The sequence below is a fragment of the Pseudophryne corroboree genome, chromosome 4 (genome assembly GCF_028390025.1).
Source record: "Pseudophryne corroboree isolate aPseCor3 chromosome 4, aPseCor3.hap2, whole genome shotgun sequence".
Lineage (NCBI taxonomy): Eukaryota > Metazoa > Chordata > Amphibia > Anura > Myobatrachidae > Pseudophryne > Pseudophryne corroboree.
The window spans coordinates 30,400,168-30,419,175 of record NC_086447.1 but is presented as its reverse complement, the minus strand read 5'-3'; the positions used below and the strand labels follow the sequence as shown (position 1 = coordinate 30,419,175).

General features: G+C 36.9%; 26 non-coding genes across 26 annotated transcripts; all 26 read right to left on the bottom strand.

Annotated features, from left to right (window-relative positions):
- Positions 1-888: 888 nt before the first annotated feature.
- Positions 889-960, bottom strand: TRNAG-UCC (transfer RNA glycine (anticodon UCC)). The gene has a single exon. It is a non-coding gene; the product is annotated as a tRNA-Gly (tRNA).
- Positions 961-1,388: 428 nt separating this feature from the next.
- TRNAG-UCC (transfer RNA glycine (anticodon UCC)) lies at positions 1,389-1,460 on the bottom strand. Its single transcript has one exon. It is a non-coding gene; the product is annotated as a tRNA-Gly (tRNA).
- A 428-nt stretch (positions 1,461-1,888) lies between these two features.
- On the bottom strand, positions 1,889-1,960 carry TRNAG-UCC (transfer RNA glycine (anticodon UCC)). Its single transcript has one exon. It is a non-coding gene; the product is annotated as a tRNA-Gly (tRNA).
- Positions 1,961-2,388: 428 nt separating this feature from the next.
- TRNAG-UCC (transfer RNA glycine (anticodon UCC)) lies at positions 2,389-2,460 on the bottom strand. The gene has a single exon. It is a non-coding gene; the product is annotated as a tRNA-Gly (tRNA).
- Positions 2,461-2,888: 428 nt separating this feature from the next.
- TRNAG-UCC (transfer RNA glycine (anticodon UCC)) lies at positions 2,889-2,960 on the bottom strand. Its single transcript has one exon. It is a non-coding gene; the product is annotated as a tRNA-Gly (tRNA).
- A 428-nt stretch (positions 2,961-3,388) lies between these two features.
- On the bottom strand, positions 3,389-3,460 carry TRNAG-UCC (transfer RNA glycine (anticodon UCC)). Its single transcript has one exon. It is a non-coding gene; the product is annotated as a tRNA-Gly (tRNA).
- Positions 3,461-3,881: 421 nt separating this feature from the next.
- Positions 3,882-3,953, bottom strand: TRNAE-UUC (transfer RNA glutamic acid (anticodon UUC)). The gene has a single exon. It is a non-coding gene; the product is annotated as a tRNA-Glu (tRNA).
- Positions 3,954-4,881: 928 nt separating this feature from the next.
- On the bottom strand, positions 4,882-4,953 carry TRNAG-UCC (transfer RNA glycine (anticodon UCC)). The gene has a single exon. It is a non-coding gene; the product is annotated as a tRNA-Gly (tRNA).
- Positions 4,954-5,381: 428 nt separating this feature from the next.
- Positions 5,382-5,453, bottom strand: TRNAG-UCC (transfer RNA glycine (anticodon UCC)). The gene has a single exon. It is a non-coding gene; the product is annotated as a tRNA-Gly (tRNA).
- A 1,891-nt stretch (positions 5,454-7,344) lies between these two features.
- Positions 7,345-7,416, bottom strand: TRNAG-UCC (transfer RNA glycine (anticodon UCC)). The gene has a single exon. It is a non-coding gene; the product is annotated as a tRNA-Gly (tRNA).
- Positions 7,417-8,486: 1,070 nt separating this feature from the next.
- TRNAG-UCC (transfer RNA glycine (anticodon UCC)) lies at positions 8,487-8,558 on the bottom strand. The gene has a single exon. It is a non-coding gene; the product is annotated as a tRNA-Gly (tRNA).
- Positions 8,559-8,986: 428 nt separating this feature from the next.
- Positions 8,987-9,058, bottom strand: TRNAG-UCC (transfer RNA glycine (anticodon UCC)). The gene has a single exon. It is a non-coding gene; the product is annotated as a tRNA-Gly (tRNA).
- A 428-nt stretch (positions 9,059-9,486) lies between these two features.
- Positions 9,487-9,558, bottom strand: TRNAG-UCC (transfer RNA glycine (anticodon UCC)). Its single transcript has one exon. It is a non-coding gene; the product is annotated as a tRNA-Gly (tRNA).
- A 428-nt stretch (positions 9,559-9,986) lies between these two features.
- Positions 9,987-10,058, bottom strand: TRNAG-UCC (transfer RNA glycine (anticodon UCC)). Its single transcript has one exon. It is a non-coding gene; the product is annotated as a tRNA-Gly (tRNA).
- Positions 10,059-10,486: 428 nt separating this feature from the next.
- Positions 10,487-10,558, bottom strand: TRNAG-UCC (transfer RNA glycine (anticodon UCC)). The gene has a single exon. It is a non-coding gene; the product is annotated as a tRNA-Gly (tRNA).
- Positions 10,559-10,986: 428 nt separating this feature from the next.
- TRNAG-UCC (transfer RNA glycine (anticodon UCC)) lies at positions 10,987-11,058 on the bottom strand. Its single transcript has one exon. It is a non-coding gene; the product is annotated as a tRNA-Gly (tRNA).
- Positions 11,059-11,986: 928 nt separating this feature from the next.
- TRNAG-UCC (transfer RNA glycine (anticodon UCC)) lies at positions 11,987-12,058 on the bottom strand. The gene has a single exon. It is a non-coding gene; the product is annotated as a tRNA-Gly (tRNA).
- Positions 12,059-12,479: 421 nt separating this feature from the next.
- Positions 12,480-12,551, bottom strand: TRNAE-UUC (transfer RNA glutamic acid (anticodon UUC)). The gene has a single exon. It is a non-coding gene; the product is annotated as a tRNA-Glu (tRNA).
- A 428-nt stretch (positions 12,552-12,979) lies between these two features.
- Positions 12,980-13,051, bottom strand: TRNAG-UCC (transfer RNA glycine (anticodon UCC)). Its single transcript has one exon. It is a non-coding gene; the product is annotated as a tRNA-Gly (tRNA).
- Positions 13,052-14,442: 1,391 nt separating this feature from the next.
- Positions 14,443-14,514, bottom strand: TRNAG-UCC (transfer RNA glycine (anticodon UCC)). Its single transcript has one exon. It is a non-coding gene; the product is annotated as a tRNA-Gly (tRNA).
- Positions 14,515-15,584: 1,070 nt separating this feature from the next.
- On the bottom strand, positions 15,585-15,656 carry TRNAG-UCC (transfer RNA glycine (anticodon UCC)). The gene has a single exon. It is a non-coding gene; the product is annotated as a tRNA-Gly (tRNA).
- A 428-nt stretch (positions 15,657-16,084) lies between these two features.
- On the bottom strand, positions 16,085-16,156 carry TRNAG-UCC (transfer RNA glycine (anticodon UCC)). The gene has a single exon. It is a non-coding gene; the product is annotated as a tRNA-Gly (tRNA).
- A 428-nt stretch (positions 16,157-16,584) lies between these two features.
- Positions 16,585-16,656, bottom strand: TRNAG-UCC (transfer RNA glycine (anticodon UCC)). Its single transcript has one exon. It is a non-coding gene; the product is annotated as a tRNA-Gly (tRNA).
- A 428-nt stretch (positions 16,657-17,084) lies between these two features.
- On the bottom strand, positions 17,085-17,156 carry TRNAG-UCC (transfer RNA glycine (anticodon UCC)). Its single transcript has one exon. It is a non-coding gene; the product is annotated as a tRNA-Gly (tRNA).
- Positions 17,157-17,584: 428 nt separating this feature from the next.
- On the bottom strand, positions 17,585-17,656 carry TRNAG-UCC (transfer RNA glycine (anticodon UCC)). Its single transcript has one exon. It is a non-coding gene; the product is annotated as a tRNA-Gly (tRNA).
- A 428-nt stretch (positions 17,657-18,084) lies between these two features.
- On the bottom strand, positions 18,085-18,156 carry TRNAG-UCC (transfer RNA glycine (anticodon UCC)). The gene has a single exon. It is a non-coding gene; the product is annotated as a tRNA-Gly (tRNA).
- Between the last annotated feature and the right edge of the window lie 852 nt (positions 18,157-19,008).

The following is a 19,008-nucleotide window of genomic DNA, read 5'->3' as shown; positions in this document are numbered from 1 at the left end:
TCACAACAACTGTTTGAAAGATATTTATAGCCTGCGCTGTAGCACCATTGGTGGAAGATATTCAAACAAAATTGGCAAATTGCATGACATTCACAATTCAAGATTTAGGCTCATCCATACTTAAGGTTTTTATGCACCATTGAACTGACATACAGTGGTATCAAAACTGAGAAAATAAAAGACCTTCGATTTATTTGCATATGGCACCTCAGTGAACTTTGTAAAATGTATTTACAAATCTTTAATCAGGCAGTGGTGGAATCAAAAGTCATCTGCTAAGAAGGAATCATGATTTCTACAAAGATTTTAACATTTTTTATGGACCTTGTCATCTGAGCATATCTTAAGCAACAACTATAAGTGCGAAAACAGCACATAAGGAAAAGGATGCATTGGCCGGGACTGGAACCCGAGTCAATTGCTTGGAAGGCAGCTATGCTCACCACTATACCACCAATGCTTGAGCGCTTTTTCGATGCATATAGTGGCCAATATGGAAATCACAACAACTGTTTGAAAGATATTTATAGCCTGCGCTGTAGCACCATTGGTGGAAGATATTCAAACAAAATTGGCAAATTGCATGACATTCACAATTCAAGATTTAGGCTCATCCATACTTAAGGTTTTTATGCACCATTGAACTGATATACAGTGGTATCAAAACTGAGAAAAGAAAAGACCTTTGATTTACTTGCATATGGCACCTCAGTGAACTTTGTAAAATGTATTTACAAATCTTTAATCAGGCAGTGGTGGAATCAAAAGTCATCTGCTAAGAAGGAATCATGATTTCTACAAAGATTTTAACATTTTCTATGGACCTTGTCATCTGAGCATATCTTAAGCAACAACTATAAGTGCGAAAACAGCACATAAGGAAAAGGATGCATTGGCCGGGAATCGAACCCGGATAAACTGCTTGGAAGGCAGCTATACTCACCACTATACCACCAATGCTTGAGCTCTTTTCGAATGCATATAGTGGCCAATATGGAAATCACAACAACTGTTTGAAAGATATTTATAGCCTGCGCTGTAGCACCATTGGTGGAAGATATTCAAACAAAATTGGCAAATTGCATGACATTCACAATTCAAGATTTAGGCTCATCCATACTTAAGGTTTTTATGCACCATTGAACTGACATACAGTGGTATCAAAACTGAGAAAAGAAAAGACCTTCGATTTACTTGCATATGGCACCTCAGTGAACTGTGTAAAATGTATTTACAAATCTTTAATCAGGCAGTGGTGGAATCAAAAGTCATCTGCTAAGAAGGAATCATGATTTCTACAAAGATTTTAACATTTTCTATGGACCTTGTCATCTGAGCATATCTTAAGCAACAACTATAAGTGCGAAAACAACACATAAGGAAAAGGATGCATTGGCCGGGAATCAAACCCGGGTCAACTGCTTGGAAGGCAGCTATGCTCACCACTATACCACCAATGCTTGAGCACTTTTCAAACGCATATAGTGGCCAATATGGAAATCACAACAACTGTTTGAAAGATTTTTATAGCCCGCGCTGTAGCACCATTGGTGGTAGATATTCAAACAAAATTGGCAAATTGCATGACATTCACAATTCAAGATTTAGGCTCATCCATACTTAAGGTTTTTATGCACCATTGAACTGATATACAGTGGTATCAAAACTCAGAAAAGAAAAGACCTTTGATTTACTTGCATATGGCACCTCAGTGAACTTTGTAAAATGTATTTACAAATCTTTAATCAGGCAGTGGTGGAATCAAAAGTCATCTGCTAAGAAGGAATCATGATTTCTACAAAGATTTTAACATTTTCTATGGACCTTGTCATCTGAGCATATCTTAAGCAACAACTATAAGTGCGAAAACAGCACATAAGGAAAAGGATGCATTGGCCGGGAATCGAACCCGTGTCAACTGCTTGGAAGGCAGCTATGCTCACCACTATACCACCAATGCTTGAGCTATTTTCGATTGCATATAGTGGCCAATATGGAAATCACAACAACTGTTTGAAAGATATTTATAGCCTGCGCTGTAGCACCATTGGTGGAAGATATTCAAACAAAATTGGCAAATTGCATGACATTCACAATTCAAGATTTAGGCTCATCCATACTTAAGGTTTTTATGCACCAATGAACTGACATACAGTGGTATCAAAACTGAGAAAAGAAAAGACCTTCGATTTACTTGCATATGGCACCTCAGTGAACTTTGTAAAATGTATTTACAAATATTTAATCAGGCAGTGGTGGAATCAAAAGTCATCTGCTAAGAAGGAATCATGATTTCTACAAAGATTTTAACATTTTCTATGGACCTTGTCATCTGAGCATATCTTAAGCAACAACTATAAGTGCGAAAACAGCACATAAGGAAAAGGATGCATTGGCCGGGAATCGAACCCGGGTCAACTGCTTGGAAGGCAGCTATGCTCACCACTATACCACCAATGCTTGAGCTCTTTTCGATTACATATAGTGGCCAATATGGAAATCACAACAACTGTTTGAAAGATATTTATAGCCTGCGCTGTAGCACCATTGGTGGAAGATATTCAAACAAAATTGGCAAATTGCATGACATTCACAATTCAAGATTTAGGCTCATCCATACTTAAGGTTTTTATGCACCAATGAACTGACATACAGTGGTATCAAAACTGAGAAAAGAAAAGACCTTCGATTTACTTGCATATGGCACCTCAGTGAACTTTGTAAAATGTATTTACAAATCTTTAATCAGGCAGTGGTGGAATCAAAAGTCATCTGCTAAGAAGGAATCATGATTTCTACAAAGATTTTAAAATTTTCTATGGACCTTGTCATCTGAGCATATCTTAAGCAACAACTATAAGTGCGAAAACAGCACATAAGGAAAAGGATGCATTGGCCGGGAATCGAACCCGGGTTAACTGCTTGGAAGGCAGCTATGCTCACCACTATACCACCAATGCTTGAGCTCTTTTCAAATGCATATAGTGGCCAATATGGAAATCACAACAACTGTTTGAAAGATATTTATAGCCTGCGCTGTAGCACCATTGGTGGAAGATATTCAAACAAAATTGGCAAATTGCATGACATTCACAATTCAAGATTTAGGCTCATCCATACTTAAGGTTTTTATGCACCATTGAACTGACATACAGTGGTATCAAAACTGAGAAAAGAAAAGACCTTCGATTTACTTGCATATGGCACCTCAGTGAACTGTGTAAAATGTATTTACAAATCTTTAATCAGGCAGTGGTGGAATAAAAAGTCATCTGCTAAGAAGGAATAATGATTTCTACAAAGATTTTAACATTTTCTATGGACCTTGTCATCTGAGCATATCTTAAGCAACAACTATAAGTGCGAAAACAGCACATAAGGAAAAGGATGCATTGGCCGGGAATCGAACCCGGGTCAACTGCTTGGAATGCAGCTATGCTCACCACTATACCACCAATGCTTGAGCTATTTTCGATTGCATATAGTGGCCAATATGGAAATCACAACAACTGTTTGAAAGATATTTATAGCCTGCGCTGTAGCACCATTGGTGGAAGATATTCAAACAAAATTGGCAAATTGCATGACATTCACAATTCAAGATTTAGGCTCATCCATACTTAAGGTTTTTATGCACCATTGAACTGACATACAGTGGTATCAAAACTGAGAAAAGAAAAGACCTTCGATTTACTTGCATATGGCACCTCAGTGAACTGTGTAAAATGTATTTACAAATCTTTAATCAGGCAGTGGTGGAATCAAAAGTCATCTGCTAAGAATGAATTCTACAAAGATTTTAACATTTTCTATGGACCTTGTCATCTGAGCATATCTTAAGCAACAACTATAAGTGCGAAAACAGCACATAATGAAAAGAATGCATTGGCCGGGAATCGAACCCGGGTCAACAGCTTGAAAGGCAGCTATGCTCACCACTATACCACCAATGCTTGAGCTCTTTTCGATTACATATAGTGGCCAATATGGAAATCACAACAACTGTTTGAAAGATATTTATAGCCTGCGCTGTAGCACCATTGGTGGAAGATATTCAAACAAAATTGGCAAATTGCATGACATTCACAATTCAAGATTTAGGCTCATTCATACTTAAGGTTTTTATGCACCATTGAACTGACATACAGTGGTATCAAAACTGAGAAAAGAAAAGACCTTCGATTTACTTGCATATGGCACCTCAGTGAACTTTGTAAAATGTATTTACAAATCTTTAATCAGGCAGTGGTGGAATCAAAAGTCATCTGCTAAGAATGAATCATGATTTCTACAAAGATTTTAACATTTTCTATGGACCTTGTCATCTGAGCATATCTTAAGCAACAACTATAAGTGCGAAAACAGCACATAAGGAAAAGGATGCATTGGCCGGGAATCGAACCCGGGTCAACAGCTTGGAAGGCAGCTATGCTCACCACTATACCACTAATGCTTGAGCTCGTTTCTATTGCATATAGTGGCCAATATGGAAATCACAACAACTGTTTGAAAGATATTTATAGCCTGCGCTGTAGCACCATTGGTGGAAGATATTCAAACAAAATTGGCAAATTGCATGACATTCACAATTCAAGATTTAGGCTCATCCATACTTAAGGTTTTTATGCACCATTGAACTGACATACAGTGGTATCAAAACTGAGAAAAGAAAAGACCTTCGATTTACTTGCATATGGCACCTCAGTGAACTGTGTAAAATGTATTTACAAATCTTTAATCAGGCAGTGGTGGAATCAAAAGTCATCTGCTAAGAATGAATCATGATTTCTACAAAAATTTTAACATTTTCTATGGACCTTGTCATCTGAGCATATCTTAAGCAACAACTATAAGTGCGAAAACAGCACATAAGGAAAAGGATGCATTGGCCGGGAATCGAACCCGGGTTAACTGCTTGGAAGGCAGCTATGCTCACCACTATACCACCAATGCTTGAGCTCTTTTCGATTACATATAGTGGCCAATATGGAAATCACAACAACTGTTTGAAAGATATTTATAGCCTGCGCTGTAGCACCATTGGTGGAAGATATTCAAACAAAATTGGCAAATTGCATGACATTCACAATTCAAGATTTAGGCTCATCCATACTTAAGGTTTTTATGCACCATTGAACTGACATACAGTGGTATCAAAACTGAGAAAAGAAAAGACCTTCGATTTACTTGCATATGGCACCTCAGTGAACTTTGTAAAATGTATTTATAAATCTTTAATCAGGCAGTGGTGGAATCAAAAGTCATCTGCTAAGAAGGAATCATGATTTCTACAAAGATTTTAACATTTTCTATGGACCTTGTCATCTGAGCATATCTTAAGCAACAACTATAAGTGCGAAAACAGCACATAAGGAAAAGGATGCATTGGCCGGGAATCGAACCCGGGTCAACTGCTTGGAAGGCAGCTATGCTCACCACTATACCGCCAATGCTTGAGCTCTTTTCAATTGCATATAGTGGCCAATATGGAAATCACAACAACTGTTTGAAAGATATTTATAGCCTGCGCTGTAGCACCATTGGTGGAAGATATTTAAACAAAATTGGCAAATTGCATGACATTCACAATTCAAGATTTAGGCTCATCCATACTTAAGATTTTTATGCACCATTGAACTGATATACAGTGGTATCAAAACTGAGAAAAGAAAAGACCTTTGATTTACTTGCATATGGCACCTCAGTGAACTTTGTAAAATGTATTTACAAATCTTTAATCAGGCAGTGGTGGAATCAAAAGTCATCTGCTAAGAAGGAATCATGATTTCTACAAAGATTTTAACATTTTCTATGGACCTTGTCATCTGAGCATATCTTAAGCAACAACTATATGTGCGAAAACAGCACATAAGGAAAAGGATGCATTGCCCGGGAATCGAATCTGGGTCAACTGCTTGGAAGGCAGCTATGCTCACCACTATACCACCAATGCTTGAGCTCTTTTCGATTGCATATAGTGGCTAATATGGAAATCACAACAACTGTTTGAAAGATATTTATAGCCTGCGCTGTAGCACCATTGGTGGAAGATATTCAAACAAAATTGGCAAATTGCATGACATTCACAATTCAAGATTTAGGCTCATCCATACTTAAGGTTTTTATGCACCATTGAACTGACATACAGTGGTATCAAAACTGAGAAAAGAAAAGACCTTTGATTTACTTGCATATGGCACCTCAGTAAACTTTGTAAAATGTATTTACAAATCTTTAATCAGGCAGTGGTGGAATCAAAAGTCATCTGCTAAGAAGGAATCATGATTTCTACAAAGATTTTAACATTTTCTATGGACCTTGTCATCTGAGCATATCTTAAGCAACAACTATAAGTGCGAAAACAGCACATAAGGAAAAGGATGCATTGGCAAATTGCATGACATTCACAATTCAAGATTTAGGCTCATCCATACTTAAGATTTTTTTGCACCATTGAACTGATATACAGTGGTATCAAAACTGAGAAAAGAAAAGACCTTTGATTTACTTGCATATGGCACCTCAGTGAACTTTGTAAAATGTATTTACAAATCTTTAATCAGGCAGTGGTGGAATCAAAAGTCATCTGCTAAGAAGGAATCATGATTTCTACAAAGATTTTAACATTTTCTATGGACCTTGTCATCTGAGCATATCTTAAGCAACAACTATAAGTGCGAAAACAGCACATAAGGAAAAGGATGCATTGGCAAATTGCATGACATTCACAATTCAAGATTTAGGCTCATCCATACTTAAGATTTTTATGCACCATTGAACTGATATACAGTGGTATCAAAACTGAGAAAAGAAAAGACCTTTGATTTACTTGCATATGGCACCTCAGTGAACTTTGTAAAATGTATTTACAAATCTTTAATCAGGCAGTGGTGGAATCAAAAGTCATCTGCTAAGAAGGAATCATGATTTCTACAAAGATTTTAACATTTTCTATGGACCTTGTCATCTGAGCATATCTTAAGCAACAACTATAAGTGCGAAAACAGCACATAAGGAAAAGGATGCATTGGCAAATTGCATGACATTCACAATTCAAGATTTAGGTTCATCCATACTTAAGATTTTTATGCACCATTGAACTGATATACAGTGGTATCAAAACTGAGAAAAGAAAAGACCTTTGATTTACTTGCATATGGCACCTCAGTGAACTTTGTAAAATGTGTTTACAAATCTTTAATCATGCAATGGTGGAATCAAAAGTCATCTGCTAAGAAGGAATCATGATTTCTACAAAGATTTTAACATTTTCTATGGACCTTGTCATCTGAGCATATCTTAAGCAACAACTATAAGTGCGAAAACAGCACATAAGGAAAAGGATGCATTGGCCGGGAATCGAACCCGGGTCAACTGCTTGGAAGGCAGCTATGCTCACCACTATACCACCAATGCTTGAGCTCTTTTCGATTACATATAGTGGCCAATATGGAAATCACAACAACTGTTTGAAAGATATTTATAGCCTGCGCTGTAGCACCATTGGTGGAAGATATTCAAACAAAATTGGCAAATTGCATGACATTCACAATTCAAGATTTAGGCTCATCCATACTTAAGGTTTTTATGCACCATTGAACTGACATACAGTGGTATCAAAACTGAGAAAAGAAAAGACCTTCGATTTACTTGCATATGGCACCTCAGTGAACTGTGTAAAATGTATTTACAAATCTTTAATCAGGCAGTGGTGGAATCAAAAGTCATCTGCTAAGAATGAATCATGATTTCTACAAAGATTTTAACATTTTCTATGGACCTTGTCATCTGAGCATATCTTAAGCAACAACTATAAGTGCGAAAACAGCACATAAGGAAAAGGATGCATTGGCAAATTGCATGACATTCACAATTCAAGATTTAGGTTCATCCATACTTAAGATTTTTATGCACCATTGAACTGATATACAGTGGTATCAAAACTGAGAAAAGAAAAGACCTTTGATTTACTTGCATATGGCACCTCAGTGAACTTTGTAAAATGTATTTACAAATCTTTAATCAGGCAGTGGTGGAATCAAAAGTCATCTGCTAAGAAGGAATCATGATTTCTACAAAGATTTTAACATTTTCTATGGACCTTGTCATCTGAGCATATCTTAAGCAACAACTATAAGTGCGAAAACAGCACATAAGGAAAAGGATGCATTGGCAAATTGCATGACATTCACAATTCAAGATTTAGGCTCATCCATACTTAAGATTTTTATGCACCATTGAACTGATATACAGTGGTATCAAAACTGAGAAAAGAAAAGACCTTTGATTTACTTGCATATGGCACCTCAGTGAACTTTGTAAAATGTGTTTACAAATCTTTAATCATGCAATGGTGGAATCAAAAGTCATCTGCTAAGAAGGAATCATGATTTCTACAAAGATTTTAACATTTTCTATGGACCTTGTCATCTGAGCATATCTTAAGCAACAACTATAAGTGCGAAAACAGCACATGAGGAAAAGGATGCATTGGCCGGGAATCGAACCCGGGTCAACTGCTTGGAAGGCAGCTATGCTCAACACTATACCACCAATGCTTGAGCTCTTTTCAATTACATATAGTGGCCAATATGGAGATCACAACAACTGTTTGAAAGATATTTATAGCCTGCGCTGTAGCACCATTGGTGGAAGATATTCAAACAAAATTGGCAAATTGCATGACATTCACAATTCAAGATTTAGGCTCATCCATACTTAAGGTTTTTATGCACCATTGAACTGACATACAGTGGTATCAAAACTGAGAAAAGAAAAGACCTTCGATTTACTTGCATATGGCACCTCAGTGAACTGTGTAAAATGTATTTACAAATCTTTAATCAGGCAGTGGTGGAATCAAAAGTCATCTGCTAAGAATGAATCATGATTTCTACAAAGATTTTAACATTTTCTATGGACCTTGTCATCTGAGCATATCTTAAGCAACAACTATAAGTGCGAAAACAGCACATAAGGAAAAGGATGCATTGGCCGGGAATCGAACCCGGGTCAACTGCTTGGAAGGCAGCTATGCTCACCACTATACCACCAATGCTTGAGCTCTTTTCGATTACATATAGTGGCCAATATGGAAATCACAACAACTGTTTGAAAGATTTTTATAGCCTGCGCTGTAGCACCATTGGTGGAAGATATTCAAACAAAATTGGCAAATTGCATGACATTCACAATTCAAGATTTAGGCTCATCCATACTTAAGGTTTTTATGCACCATTGAACTGACATACAGTGGTATCAAAACTGAGAAAAGAAAAGACCTTCGATTTACTTGCATATGGCACCTCAGTGAACTGTGTAAAATGTATTTACAAATCTTTAATCAGGCAGTGGTGGAATCAAAAGTCATCTGCTAAGAAGGAATCATGATTTCTACAAAGATTTTAACATTTTCTATGGACCTTGTCATCTGAGCATATCTTAAGCAACAACTATAAGTGCGAAAACAACACATAAGGAAAAGGATGCATTGGCCGGGAATCGAACCTGGGTCAACTGCTTGGAAGGCAGCTATGCTCACCACTATACCACCAATGCTTGAGCACTTTTCAAACGCATATAGTGGCCAATATGGAAATCACAACAACTGTTTGAAAGATTTTTATAGCCTGCGCTGTAGCACCATTGGTGGTAGATATTCAAACAAAATTGGCAAATTGCATGACATTCACAATTCAAGATTTAGGCTCATCCATACTTAAGGTTTTTATGCACCATTGAACTGATATACAGTGGTATCAAAACTCAGAAAAGAAAAGACCTTTGATTTACTTGCATATGGCACCTCAGTGAACTTTGTAAAATGTATTTACAAATCTTTAATCAGGCAGTGGTGGAATCAAAAGTCATCTGCTAAGAAGGAATCATGATTTCTACAAAGATTTTAACATTTTCTATGGACCTTGTCATCTGAGCATATCTTAAGCAACAACTATAAGTGCGAAAACAGCACATAAGGAAAAGGATGCATTGGCCGGGAATCGAACCCGTGTCAACTGCTTGGAAGGCAGCTATGCTCACCACTATACCACCAATGCTTGAGCTATTTTCGATTGCATATAGTGGCCAATATGGAAATCACAACAACTGTTTGAAAGATATTTATAGCCTGCGCTGTAGCACCATTGGTGGAAGATATTCAAACAAAATTGGCAAATTGCATGACATTCACAATTCAAGATTTAGGCTCATCCATACTTAAGGTTTTTATGCACCAATGAACTTACATACAGTGGTATCAAAACTGAGAAAAGAAAAGACCTTCGATTTACTTGCATATGGCACCTCAGTGAACTTTGTAAAATTTATTTACAAATCTTTAATCAGACAGTGGTGGAATAAAAAGTCATCTGCTAAGAAGGAATCATGATTTCTACAAAGATTTTAACATTTTCTATGGACCTAGTCATCTGAGCATATCTTAAGCAACAACTATAAGTGCGAAAACAGCACATAAGGAAAAGGATGCATTGGCCGGGAATCGAACCCGGGTCAACTGCTTGGAAGGCAGCTATGCTCACCACTATACCACCAATGCTTGAGCTATTTTTGATTGCATATAGTGGCCAATATGGAAATCACAACAACTGTTTGAAAGATATTTATAGCCTGCGCTGTAGCACCATTGGTGGAAGATATTCAAACAAAATTGGCAAATTGCATGACATTCACAATTCAAGATTTAGGCTCATCCATACTTAAGGTTTTTATGCACCAATGAACTGACATACAGTGGTATCAAAACTGAGAAAAGAAAAGACCTTCGATTTACTTGCATATGGCACCTCAGTGAACTTTGTAAAATGTATTTACAAATCTTTAATCAGGCAGTGGTGGAATCAAAAGTCATCTGCTAAGAAGGAATCATGATTTCTACAAAGATTTTAAAATTTTCTATGGACCTTGTCATCTGAGCATATCTTAAGCAACAACTATAAGTGCGAAAACAGCACATAAGGAAAAGGATGCATTGGTCGGGAATCGAACCCGGGTTAACTGCTTGGAAGGCAGCTATGCTCACCACTATACCACCAATGCTTGAGCTCTTTTCAAATGCATATAGTGGCCAATATGGAAATCACAACAACTGTTTGAAAGATATTTATAGCCTGCGCTGTAGCACCATTGGTGGAAGATATTCAAACAAAATTGGCAAATTGCATGACATTCACAATTCAAGATTTAGGCTCATCCATACTTAAGGTTTTTATGCACCATTGAACTGACATACAGTGGTATCAAAACTGAGAAAAGAAAAGACCTTCGATTTACTTGCATATGGCACCTCAGTGAACTTTGTAAAATGTATTTACAAATCTTTAATCAGGCAGTGGTGGAATAAAAAGTCATCTGCTAAGAAGGAATAATGATTTCTACAAAGATTTTAACATTTTCTATGGACCTTGTCATCTGAGCATATCTTAAGCAACAACTATAAGTGCGAAAACAGCACATAAGGAAAAGGATGCATTGGCCGGGAATCTAACCCGGGTCAACTGCTTGGAATGCAGCTATGCTCACCACTATACCACCAATGCTTGAGCTATTTTCGATTGCATATAGTGGCCAATATGGAAATCACAACAACTGTTTGAAAGATATTTATAGCCTGCGCTGTAGCACCATTGGTGGAAGATATTCAAACAAAATTGGCAAATTGCATGACATTCACAATTCAAGATTTAGGCTCATCCATACTTAAGGTTTTTATGCACCATTGAACTGACATACAGTGGTATCAAAACTGAGAAAAGAAAAGACCTTCGATTTACTTGCATATGGCACCTCAGTGAACTGTGTAAAATGTATTTACAAATCTTTAATCAGGCAGTGGTGGAATAAAAAGTCATCTGCTAAGAAGGAATAATGATTTCTACAAAGATTTTAACATTTTCTATGGACCTTGTCATCTGAGCATATCTTAAGCAACAACTATAAGTGCGAAAACAGCACATAAGGAAAAGGATGCATTGGCCGGGAATCGAACCCGGGTCAACTGCTTGGAATGCAGCTATGCTCACCACTATACCACCAATGCTTGAGCTATTTTCGATTGCATATAGTGGCCAATATGGAAATCACAACAACTGTTTGAAAGATATTTATAGCCTGCGCTGTAGCACCATTGGTGGAAGATATTCAAACAAAATTGGCAAATTGCATGACATTCACAATTCAAGATTTAGGCTCATCCATACTTAAGGTTTTTATGCACCATTGAACTGACATACAGTGGTATCAAAACTGAGAAAAGAAAAGACCTTCGATTTACTTGCATATGGCACCTCAGTGAACTGTGTAAAATGTATTTACAAATCTTTAATCAGGCAGTGGTGGAATCAAAAGTCATCTGCTTAGAACGAATTCTACAAAGATTTTAACATTTTCTATGGACCTTGTCATCTGAGCATATCTTAAGCAACAACTATAAGTGCGAAAACAGCACATAATGAAAAGGATGCATTGGCCGGGAATCGAACCCGGGTCAACAGCTTGAAAGGCAGCTATGCTCACCACTATACCACCAATGCTTGAGCTCTTTTCGATTACATATAGTGGCCAATATGGAAATCACAACAACTGTTTGAAAGATATTTATAGCCTGCGCTGTAGCACCATTGGTGGAAGATATTCAAACAAAATTGGCAAATTGCATGACATTCACAATTCAAGATTTAGGCTCATTCATACTTAAGGTTTTTATGCACCATTGAACTGACATACAGTGGTATCAAAACTGAGAAAAGAAAAGACCTTCGATTTACTTGCATATGGCACCTCAGTGAACTTTGTAAAATGTATTTACAAATCTTTAATCAGGCAGTGGTGGAATCAAAAGTCATCTGCTAAGAATGAATCATGATTTCTACAAAGATTTTAACATTTTCTATGGACCTTGTCATCTGAGCATATCTTAAGCAACAACTATAAGTGCGAAAACAGCACATAAGGAAAAGGATGCATTGGCCGGGAATCGAACCCGTGTCAACTGCTTGGAAGGCAGCTATGCTCACCACTATACCACCAATGCTTGAGCTATTTTCGATTGCATATAGTGGCCAATATGGAAATCACAACAACTGTTTGAAAGATATTTATAGCCTGCGCTGTAGCACCATTGGTGGAAGATATTCAAACAAAATTGGCAAATTGCATGACATTCACAATTCAAGATTTAGGCTCATCCATACTTAAGGTTTTTATGCACCATTGAACTGACATACAGTGGTATCAAAACTGAGAAAAGAAAAGACCTTTGATTTACTTGCATATGGCACCTCAGTAAACTTTGTAAAATGTATTTACAAATCTTTAATCAGGCAGTGGTGGAATCAAAAGTCATCTGCTAAGAAGGAATCATGATTTCTACAAAGATTTTAACATTTTCTATGGACCTTGTCATCTGAGCATATCTTAAGCAACAACTATAAGTGCGAAAACAGCACATAAGGAAAAGGATGCATTGGCAAATTGCATGACATTCACAATTCAAGATTTAGGCTCATCCATACTTAAGATTTTTTTGCACCATTGAACTGATATACAGTGGTATCAAAACTGAGAAAAGAAAAGACCTTTGATTTACTTGCATATGGCACCTCAGTGAACTTTGTAAAATGTATTTACAAATCTTTAATCAGGCAGTGGTGGAATCAAAAGTCATCTGCTAAGAAGGAATCATGATTTCTACAAAGATTTTAACATTTTCTATGGACCTTGTCATCTGAGCATATCTTAAGCAACAACTATAAGTGCGAAAACAGCACATAAGGAAAAGGATGCATTGGCAAATTGCATGACATTCACAATTCAAGATTTAGGCTCATCCATACTTAAGATTTTTATGCACCATTGAACTGATATACAGTGGTATCAAAACTGAGAAAAGAAAAGACCTTTGATTTACTTGCATATGGCACCTCAGTGAACTTTGTAAAATGTATTTACAAATCTTTAATCAGGCAGTGGTGGAATCAAAAGTCATCTGCTAAGAAGGAATCATGATTTCTACAAAGATTTTAACATTTTCTATGGACCTTGTCATCTGAGCATATCTTAAGCAACAACTATAAGTGCGAAAACAGCACATAAGGAAAAGGATGCATTGGCAAATTGCATGACATTCACAATTCAAGATTTAGGTTCATCCATACTTAAGATTTTTATGCACCATTGAACTGATATACAGTGGTATCAAAACTGAGAAAAGAAAAGACCTTTGATTTACTTGCATATGGCACCTCAGTGAACTTTGTAAAATGTGTTTACAAATCTTTAATCATGCAATGGTGGAATCAAAAGTCATCTGCTAAGAAGGAATCATGATTTCTACAAAGATTTTAACATTTTCTATGGACCTTGTCATCTGAGCATATCTTAAGCAACAACTATAAGTGCGAAAACAGCACATAAGGAAAAGGATGCATTGGCCGGGAATCGAACCCGGGTCAACTGCTTGGAAGGCAGCTATGCTCACCACTATACCACCAATGCTTGAGCTCTTTTCGATTACATATAGTGGCCAATATGGAAATCACAACAACTGTTTGAAAGATATTTATAGCCTGCGCTGTAGCACCATTGGTGGAAGATATTCAAACAAAATTGGCAAATTGCATGACATTCACAATTCAAGATTTAGGCTCATCCATACTTAAGGTTTTTATGCACCATTGAACTGACATACAGTGGTATCAAAACTGAGAAAAGAAAAGACCTTCGATTTACTTGCATATGGCACCTCAGTGAACTGTGTAAAATGTATTTACAAATCTTTAATCAGGCAGTGGTGGAATCAAAAGTCATCTGCTAAGAATGAATCATGATTTCTACAAAGATTTTAACATTTTCTATGGACCTTGTCATCTGAGCATATCTTAAGCAACAACTATAAGTGCGAAAACAGCACATAAGGAAAAGGATGCATTGGCAAATTGCATGACATTCACAATTCAAGATTTAGGTTCATCCATACTTAAGATTTTTATGCACCATTGAACTGATATACAGTGGTATCAAAACTGAGAAAAGAAAAGACCTTTGATTTACTTGCATATGGCACCTCAGTGAACTTTGTAAAATGTATTTACAAATCTTTAATCAGGCAGTGGTGGAATCAAAAGTCATCTGCTAAGAAGGAATCATGATTTCTACAAAGATTTTAACATTTTCTATGGACCTTGTCATCTGAGCATATCTTAAGCAACAACTATAAGTGCGAAAACAGCACATAAGGAAAAGGATGCATTGGCAAATTGCATGACATTCACAATTCAAGATTTAGGCTCATCCATACTTAAGATTTTTATGCACCATTGAACTGATATACAGTGGTATCAAAACTGAGAAAAGAAAAGACCTTTGATTTACTTGCATATGGCACCTCAGTGAACTTTGTAAAATGTGTTTACAAATCTTTAATCATGCAATGGTGGAATCAAAAGTCATCTGCTAAGAAGGAATCATGATTTCTACAAAGATTTTAACATTTTCTATGGACCTTGTCATCTGAGCATATCTTAAGCAACAACTATAAGTGCGAAAACAGCACATGAGGAAAAGGATGCATTGGCCGGGAATCGAACCCGGGTCAACTGCTTGGAAGGCAGCTATGCTCAACACTATACCACCAATGCTTGAGCTCTTTTCAATTACATATAGTGGCCAATATGGAGATCACAACAACTGTTTGAAAGATATTTATAGCCTGCGCTGTAGCACCATTGGTGGAAGATATTCAAACAAAATTGGCAAATTGCATGACATTCACAATTCAAGATTTAGGCTCATCCATACTTAAGGTTTTTATGCACCATTGAACTGACATACAGTGGTATCAAAACTGAGAAAAGAAAAGACCTTCGATTTACTTGCATATGGCACCTCAGTGAACTGTGTAAAATGTATTTACAAATCTTTAATCAGGCAGTGGTGGAATCAAAAGTCATCTGCTAAGAATGAATCATGATTTCTACAAAGATTTTAACATTTTCTATGGACCTTGTCATCTGAGCATATCTTAAGCAACAACTATAAGTGCGAAAACAGCACATAAGGAAAAGGATGCATTGGCCGGGAATCGAACCCGGGTCAACTGCTTGGAAGGCAGCTATGCTCACCACTATACCACCAATGCTTGAGCTCTTTTCGATTACATATAGTGGCCAATATGGAAATCACAACAACTGTTTGAAAGATTTTTATAGCCTGCGCTGTAGCACCATTGGTGGAAGATATTCAAACAAAATTGGCAAATTGCATGACATTCACAATTCAAGATTTAGGCTCATCCATACTTAAGGTTTTTATGCACCATTGAACTGACATACAGTGGTATCAAAACTGAGAAAAGAAAAGACCTTCGATTTACTTGCATATGGCACCTCAGTGAACTGTGTAAAATGTATTTACAAATCTTTAATCAGGCAGTGGTGGAATCAAAAGTCATCTGCTAAGAAGGAATCATGATTTCTACAAAGATTTTAACATTTTCTATGGACCTTGTCATCTGAGCATATCTTAAGCAACAACTATAAGTGCGAAAACAACACATAAGGAAAAGGATGCATTGGCCGGGAATCGAACCTGGGTCAACTGCTTGGAAGGCAGCTATGCTCACCACTATACCACCAATGCTTGAGCACTTTTCAAACGCATATAGTGGCCAATATGGAAATCACAACAACTGTTTGAAAGATTTTTATAGCCTGCGCTGTAGCACCATTGGTGGTAGATATTCAAACAAAATTGGCAAATTGCATGACATTCACAATTCAAGATTTAGGCTCATCCATACTTAAGGTTTTTATGCACCATTGAACTGATATACAGTGGTATCAAAACTCAGAAAAGAAAAGACCTTTGATTTACTTGCATATGGCACCTCAGTGAACTTTGTAAAATGTATTTACAAATCTTTAATCAGGCAGTGGTGGAATCAAAAGTCATCTGCTAAGAAGGAATCATGATTTCTACAAAGATTTTAACATTTTCTATGGACCTTGTCATCTGAGCATATCTTAAGCAACAACTATAAGTGCGAAAACAGCACATAAGGAAAAGGATGCATTGGCCGGGAATCGAACCCGTGTCAACTGCTTGGAAGGCAGCTATGCTCACCACTATACCACCAATGCTTGAGCTATTTTCGATTGCATATAGTGGCCAATATGGAAATCACAACAACTGTTTGAAAGATATTTATAGCCTGCGCTGTAGCACCATTGGTGGAAGATATTCAAACAAAATTGGCAAATTGCATGACATTCACAATTCAAGATTTAGGCTCATCCATACTTAAGGTTTTTATGCACCAATGAACTTACATACAGTGGTATCAAAACTGAGAAAAGAAAAGACCTTCGATTTACTTGCATATGGCACCTCAGTGAACTTTGTAAAATTTATTTACAAATCTTTAATCAGACAGTGGTGGAATAAAAAGTCATCTGCTAAGAAGGAATCATGATTTCTACAAAGATTTTAACATTTTCTATGGACCTAGTCATCTGAGCATATCTTAAGCAACAACTATAAGTGCGAAAACAGCACATAAGGAAAAGGATGCATTGGCCGGGAATCGAACCCGGGTCAACTGCTTGGAAGGCAGCTATGCTCACCACTATACCACCAATGCTTGAGCTATTTTTGATTGCATATAGTGGCCAATATGGAAATCACAACAACTGTTTGAAAGATATTTATAGCCTGCGCTGTAGCACCATTGGTGGAAGATATTCAAACAAAATTGGCAAATTGCATGACATTCACAATTCAAGATTTAGGCTCATCCATACTTAAGGTTTTTATGCACCAATGAACTGACATACAGTGGTATCAAAACTGAGAAAAGAAAAGACCTTCGATTTACTTGCATATGGCACCTCAGTGAACTTTGTAAAATGTATTTACAAATCTTTAATCAGGCAGTGGTGGAATCAAAAGTCATCTGCTAAGAAGGAATCATGATTTCTACAAAGATTTTAAAATTTTCTATGGACCTTGTCATCTGAGCATATCTTAAGCAACAACTATAAGTGCGAAAACAGCACATAAGGAAAAGGATGCATTGGTCGGGAATCGAACCCGGGTTAACTGCTTGGAAGGCAGCTATGCTCACCACTATACCACCAATGCTTGAGCTCTTTTCAAATGCATATAGTGGCCAATATGGAAATCACAACAACTGTTTGAAAGATATTTATAGCCTGCGCTGTAGCACCATTGGTGGAAGATATTCAAACAAAATTGGCAAATTGCATGACATTCACAATTCAAGATTTAGGCTCATCCATACTTAAGGTTTTTATGCACCATTGAACTGACATACAGTGGTATCAAAACTGAGAAAAGAAAAGACCTTCGATTTACTTGCATATGGCACCTCAGTGAACTTTGTAAAATGTATTTACAAATCTTTAATCAGGCAGTGGTGGAATAAAAAGTCATCTGCTAAGAAGGAATAATGATTTCTACAAAGATTTTAACATTTTCTATGGACCTTGTCATCTGAGCATATCTTAAGCAACAACTATAAGTGCGAAAACAGCACATAAGGAAAAGGATGCATTGGCCGGGAATCTAACCCGGGTCAACTGCTTGGAATGCAGCTATGCTCACCACTATACCACCAATGCTTGAGCTATTTTCGATTGCATATAGTGGCCAATATGGAAATCACAACAACTGTTTGAAAGATATTTATAGCCTGCGCTGTAGCACCATTGGTGGAAGATATTCAAACAAAATTGGCAAATTGCATGACATTCACAATTCAAGATTTAGGCTCATCCATACTTAAGGTTTTTATGCACCATTGAACTGACATACAGTGGTATCAAAACTGAGAAAAGAAAAGACCTTCGATTTACTTGCATATGGCACCTCAGTGAACTGTGTAAAATGTATTTACAAATCTTTAATCAGGCAGTGGTGGAATAAAAAGTCATCTGCTAAGAAGGAATAATGATTTCTACAAAGATTTTAACA